Genomic DNA, 7,371 nt, shown 5'->3' with positions numbered 1-7,371 from the left:
GGTCAATTCACACTAGAAAAATTGATATCCTCCAATTTAAAATCCCACTGGTTTATATAGTACATAAAACCATTTTCGGTGTTTAACCCGACACCTGGATTTTTTGAATCAATAATGAATTTTACAAATTTTAGAATTAAATACTCAAAATTCTAATCAGCACTCAATTTGCACAAATTAACATCCAATTGTAGAAATTGAACACACCATTGCAATCAACACGAAATTTTGGTCACCTTATCTATCCCAATTTTCGGAAAATAATTAATAATTAAATAAATTACCGAAAATTAAATAAATTACAAAATAAATAAATTTAAAGAATTTAATTAAATTAACCTAAAATAACTAAAATAAATAATCTAATTAATAATTAAATCTAACCGTGCTATATAATTTAATCTAAGTACACTAACTAAATAAACTAACTAATTCCTAACTAATCCACCTAACTAAACTAAATAAACCAACTAACTACTAACTATATACTTAATCTAGCTAAGCCATCCTAAACCTAATTAACATAACTAATCCATCAATTAGCTAACTAACACGCCTCTAAGTGTCATTAGCCCACTAATAAAGGATTAGAACAGAACTCACCGATTAAGCCCGAAAATCAGCTCACGGCGACAGTGGCGCAACGGCGACCGAGACTTGAACTCACGGCGAGGCTGAGGGAATGCTCAGATCGACTGAAAATGGCCAACGAACTTGCTGTTCGGGCTAAGAAAACCCACACAGAAACTGCTGGATTCGGTCTTGAATCATAAGGGGTTGAAGCGGGTCTTCGAGTGGTTGGCTTCGGGTGGGCTTGGGCCGCACGAAGGAGGGAGAGGCGAGCGGCTTGCGGTCAACACTTGGAGCTCCTGCTGGGGGGAAATCGACCGAGCAAAGCCGAGACACCGAATGGGCGGAGATGGCTTCGGTGAGATGAAGAAAGGACAAAAGGTGGTGGACGAATTAAAGTTGCAGGCGTTGAAGAAAATCCAGTCAACAAAAACTTGAAGATGGAGAATTCGGTGGGTTGCTGTAAGGGAAATGAAAGCAAAACCAGAATGAAGGAAGCGTGGGCTTTGGCCTTCGATGAAGATGGATGCATGAAGGGAAGAAGACGCGTGGAGTGGGCGGCTCGTGCGTGGATGAAGAGGAATCAACAGCAAATCTCGCTAGTTGACTGGATGAAGACAAGGCTGGGTGGAGGGCTGTTCGATGAAGATGGATGCAAGAAGAGTATTCGGGAAAATGAAAGTAAGACGGAAGCAGAAGCTGTCGCACGAAGGAGAGAGGCGGTGGTCAGGCGACGTGGAGGGATCAACTCCGTGGAAAATGAAAGAGAAGCTGCGCCCGTGGAGAGCAGCTGGCTTGGGGGAAAAGAAGTCAACATACTTATCTCCTCCATTGAATCCTTGTCCCCCCTAATTCTTTCTAACCAACATAATCCAAGAATCAACTAAATTGATGCCAAAAATCAACCCTCAAACCATAGCTCCGAATTTCACTGATTTTAGAATTCAATTTCATCCTCAAATTCTCAATTTCGAAATCTAATTTTATCAAAGAAAAATCCCACACATGTCCATAAATTCCCATCACCTAGTAGCTCGGATTGCACATCAAAATTTCCTTCAAATGAGCCCGTCCAAATTTCCATTCAATTTCGAATTGATTTTCCGTAAAAATCTCGGAATCTCCAAAAAAAAAATTTGAAAGTGAGTCGACATTCCTAAAATAAATCGTGACACGGCAGAACTTTCAATTTCTGAAATCGAGCTCAATTTTGCGGTTAATTTCAATTCGACGTGATTTTAGCGCGTCCCAATCTACTAGGTAACTTCTAGGAATTTTTAATGCAATTGACTCGTGATCGATTATTTTCGAGCCACAATGTACATCTTCGACACATTGGCGACTCTCGATTGTTGTGAAAATCTCGAAGTTTCAAATACGGACACAAGGTACAAAAATGACAGAAAATCGGTCTAATACCGTTCGACAGAAATTTTGCAATTAAATGGAATCACTCACGCACTAATCACATATCTCTATCAAATCGACCTATCTTCAGTCTTTGATCCATTTTAACGGTGCCGTAATGACCCTTGCAGATTAGCACGGTAGCGCCGATTCCTTTGAATTCTCATGTCTATTGTATTTAGATTCCTTAACGACTTTACCTAATAGGCTAATTAACTCAGAGAAAAAGGCTATAGACACGTCGATGAAAAAGCCCAACTCGTCTCATCAAAATCAGACTTGAAAATCAGGATGTTACACTCCTAGTGTTCTTCTCTCCCGAACTTGAGTTAATCCTCTTTGATACACGGAGGCAAATTGGCCAAGTCCCTAATGGTGCCGATACCGAGATAATTATTAAAAAATCTCAAATTTATTATAGAAATACCAATTTGATCTTGTGTGACATAACTATCGATAACAAGCATTGATGTGAACAAATATTTTAATTCTAAAACTTTTCTGAACTTATCAATTTTTAAATTTTTTCTTTTCCTCTTCTTTTTTTTTTTTCCAATTACGGCCGGTGAGGGTGGCCGACACCCTCGCAAACCATGGAGCAAGACATCACTCACCTAGATTTCATGAGCGCCTGGGCGAGAGCTGTGACATTAGCCGGCTATGATGAAAAATATATAAAATAAAAAGAACCAAAAAATAAAAAATTCAAGATTTTTATTTTAAATTTGTAAAAATCGTCTCAGCCTCCCAAATTATTAGTGTAAATTCTTTTAAAATGTTATTACGAGCCAACCTCATTCACGTACATGTATAATATAATAACAGAAAAATCAGACAATAGGGAATCGGACCACGGATATTTCAACTCAAGATTGGGCTTGACTTTATGGCTGGCATATTCGCACTTAGGATTTCTTTCTCCTTTACTTATTAAGTGATGTAACAAATCATTATCAATAGTCAAACATATTGATTGTTCAAAAATTCAGACTAATTTGTCCCCTCGTTGATATACTGGTTATTTTGAATCTTGAAGTCTTAATCTACCTTAATATTAGCTATATAAAAATAACCAATAAACATAGAGTAGAGCTCCTATGAGTAGAGCTCCTATAGCCAGTGCTCCACTTCCTAAGCCGGTGCCGAGTGCTCATTCCAACTTGCGTATTGAAAGAGAAATCATCAATCATGAAGCCATCCGTCACAAAGCCCCACGCTATGTGCATACCCCTTCCGTCGCAGGGCCACATAAACCCCATGCTAAAACTGGCCAAGCTTCTTCATCACAAAGGATTCCACGTCACTTTCGTTCATAGTTCATACCAAGTGCAATCACCAGAGGTTAGAGAAGTCCGTGGGAGAGGGTACTCTTCGGGGCTTGGACGATTTCAGGTTCGAGGTCATCTCCGATGGATTGCCGCCCTCGAACCCGACAGGCATACTTGACCTCCCTTCTCTATGCTTGACATTGCCGGTGGATGGCTTACGTTCGTTCCGCGAGCTCGTCATGAAGCTCATGAATTTCGATGCCCCTCCTCTCACGTGCATAGTTTCGGATGGCGTGATGAGCTTCACCTTGAAAGTGCCCGAGAATTAGGCGTTTTGGAAGTGATGTTCTTCACTCCTAGCGGTCGCGGCATGTTGGGGGACCTCCACTTTGAAGAGCTGATGGATGGAGGCTTATTCCCATTGAAAGGTAGGTAATACGATTTCTCTATCTTCGCGTATTGAATTTACATGCTGTCTAATTCATTCACTATACCTACAAGATATTAAATTGTAGACGAAAGCTGCTTAAGTAATGGATTTCTCGACACGGAGGTTGATTGGATATCCGCGATGCAGGGAATCCAATTGAGGGATCTCCCGACCTTCATCAGAATAGCCAACCCCGACGACATAATGTTCAATTACAACTCCAAGTCTGTCAACAACGCTTTCAAAGCCGACGGCGTGATCCTCAGCACTTTCGACGATTTGGAAGGGGAGGTAGTAGAGGCCATCAAAGCCAAGTATCCGTAGCTTTACACACTAGGCCCACTTCCCATGCGCCACCAACAGCTCCTTCCATCGCCAAACTCGTTGGAGTCCATATAATCAATTCTATGGAGGGAAGATGGCGGATGCTTGGGTTGGCTTGACGGAAGAGAGCCTGAGTCAGTGCTGTACGTGAACTTCGGGAGCTTAATAACGGTGACTCAAGAAGAACTGAGAGCATTCGCTTGGCGACTCGCCGATAGCAAATGTCCCTTCTTGTGGGTCATCAGGCCGAACGTGGTTGACGGCAGGGAAGACGTGATCTCAGAAGAGTTCAGGGAGGAGATAAGGGATAGAGGATTGATCGTGGGGTGGTGCGCTCAAGAGAGGGTCTTGAGCCACAGCTCGGGAGGCTTCGTGATGCATTGCGGGTGAAACTCCACGTTGGAGAGCGTGTGCGCGGGAGTGCCGCTCGTTTTCTGGCCCTTCTTCACCGAGCAGCATATGAACAGCCTGTATTCGTGCACGAGGTGGGGGATCGGGCTGGAGATGATCTATGGCAGAAGTGATGGTTTGAAGGGAGGGAGAGTTGAAGGGGTGGTGAGGGAGTTGATGGAAAGGGAGAAGGGGAGAGAGGCGAGAGAGAAGGCCATGGAGTGAAAGGAGAGGGGAGGCAGCAACCAGACCGGGCGGTTCTTCTCAGACCAATATTGAAAGGCTGGTTAACATGCTCCGTACCCTATAACACATTGGTAATTTGATGTGTGCTTCTTATTGTTGTTCATGGTCATTTCCTTTTCTTGGGTTAAAGTTGTTCATGGTAATTGAGTGGCCTGTTTCATCATCATTTATTACTTATCGAGAATCCATGATGTTCTATAAGATAAATTAGTAATGATAAATTATGATCTCCTTGATTAAGAGATTAGAATTAGGCGTTTTGATAACTAATAATACATAAGAAAATGGTTTGGTTATCTTGAATTGACAAAGTCCCCTTGATAACAACAGAATCTACTCTTCGAAAATGACCATGCGAGCACCTTGCAGCCAATCAAAGGATTATAAAGCCAATTTAAGGCAGAGGATAAGAAGAAGGCCCGAGATAATCAAGGTTATTTAGGGTACAAATGATAACCATCTAGTTAAATATTAATTTCTGAAAGAGAAATAGATTTTTTTACTTCTATTCTTAGATGAGTTTCTAAGCAAAATACGCATTTGATAATAACACAAAATTTCTATTCCTAGAATAGAAATTTGTTTAATAACAATACAAAATTACTCCCTCCCAGGCCATGGAGGACGACGGGCAACGGCGGACAGCAGATGGTGGCTAGGGATGGCGCTCGGCGGCCACCAGTAGATAGCTGCAGCCATCGGCGGACCATGGCTGTGGATGGCGACCTGCGGTAGACGGCAACGGACGAATAACGGCGGTGGCAATGTGGACAATACGATGGCCAGCGGCTAGTATTAGCAAATGGGTGACTGGGTAGTAGCGAGGATAAATAATAATAAGAGTTTTTATTTTTCATTTTTATTTTAGAAATACATAAGTAAAAAAAAAAAATTACTTCTGGTTTTTGTTTCAAACCTATTTTTTTAGTAGAAATTTATTCCATATATTGAAAAATCAAAATAATTTTACCAAACGGATTTATGTTCCAAATATAAATCTGGAATAGAAAAATAGTTCTGAAACAGAAATAGAAAGGTTATCGTTTGCACTCTTAGTCTTTCTCTATCATTGAATCCAAGGTGTTGAATTTGGCCTGTGTTTTAAGGAAATTTTGGGCTAAATGGCCAATCCCATCCTTAGTAGCGTTTTTAAGAAGCTTAATCTTGATATCTCACAGTGAGAAAATATTCGGCGGATGCTTCTCACCACGCCACCATTATATGTGGAGTGCATTTTGTTAAATTTACCCAATCACCATTTGACACGTGTATTCTAAAGGTAGAAAAAAGAATAAATTAAAAATCTTTTTTTCTCTCTTTCTCCTCCTTCGTGGCCACCGCTCCGGTCGCTCTTATCAAATTCCCACCCTTGGTCCATGCAACCTCCATCCACAAGCCCTCCACCTTGCTGTGGTCGCCGCGCCAGCCATGATTTGAGTTCCCTCCCTCCACAAGAGCCCAACAACAATTGACATCTTGACCTCGTTTGTCGCCATGGACGAGGTTTTGTTTCAGATCTGGAAGTTGGCCATCGGGAAGACGAAAACAAAGACAAATTGAGGTTTTTTTTTTATTATGGCCATGAGCTGCAATTAAAAAAGGAGACCTTTAGCATTCTAGTTTATGGGTTTCTTTTTTTTCCCCAGCTTCCGCAGATTCCCCATAACTCTAAGTTGTTTGCGGCCATGTCTTCTACATTTGGCCAAGAGGACAAGCTTATAGACCCATTGATTTTTCACCTGCGTTGCTCCGTAAACTCCAGATTTTTTGGCTAAAATGACAAGCCGAGAAACCCATTGCCCCTTCCTTGTCTCAAAGATTTTTCCCTAATTTTTTTTTCTCAAAAGACTTCTATTTTTTCCAGATTTCTGGCAATTTGTTCTCAAACGGGTAAAGATGACCACAAAGACGATAGAGACGTAGGACTCTTTCAAGTGAAGATGAAGCTAACAACAAGATCGATGGAGGGGTGGTTTGGTTTGGACGTGCAACAGTGTTGGCTTGGATGGGCGTCAGCTGTGGACACGCGGAGGCTGACGCATGGAGGTGACTCTGGCAGGAGGAGGACGAAGAAATTGATGAGTGTTATGAAATATATGAATGATTATTCATTATATTCACCTTATCTAATGTACTTATTATGGTACATTTGTATCATACATTCTAAGTACATCTCCCTATACAATGAATGTTTATCTCCCATATCTAGTACATGTATCATTCGATACATTGATATTAATGATAAGTATATTCTCGTTCTCCTATGAATAGGAGTTTAGTTTTGAAATACAACAAGATAGAACACAATCATAACAGTCATAGAACAGTCATACACTGGAAATAAAATTCTCTCATCTGACTTTCTCTACGATCTCTGGTAAATGATTTTCTCTTCTCAATCTCTTCTCTATTATATATTTGCAACGCAATATTTTACAACATGTTATCAGCACGAGAATCTACTAACTAAGTAAGTAATTTTTGCAAGCACGAAGATCTACCGACTGAGTAAGTAATTTTTCATCAACTTATACTGCATCTTCTTCTATCAATTCTTCATTTTTCTTGGCCCAACGCCAATTTCAAATCTAAAAGTATCATTCTGCTCCTGAAGTGGCGGTGGATATTTGGAAATCTTTTTAATTAATAAGGATTTATTTTTGCAAGGATTATGGCAAATATTGAAAAGCCCAAATTCCACATCCTGGAAGTGAGTGGAAATAATTATCTATCATG

General features: G+C 40.6%; 1 pseudogene; it reads left to right on the top strand.

Moving 5' to 3' along the window:
* Window positions 1-3,165: 3,165 nt before the first annotated feature.
* LOC120288566 lies at window positions 3,166-4,699 on the top strand (annotated as a pseudogene).
* Window positions 4,700-7,371: the final 2,672 nt, after the last annotated feature.

The sequence above is a fragment of the Eucalyptus grandis genome, chromosome 9 (assembly GCF_016545825.1).
Source record: "Eucalyptus grandis isolate ANBG69807.140 chromosome 9, ASM1654582v1, whole genome shotgun sequence".
Lineage (NCBI taxonomy): Eukaryota > Viridiplantae > Streptophyta > Magnoliopsida > Myrtales > Myrtaceae > Eucalyptus > Eucalyptus grandis.
The sequence above is the reverse complement of the archived record's forward strand: the minus strand, read 5'-3'. Positions and strand labels throughout refer to the sequence as shown.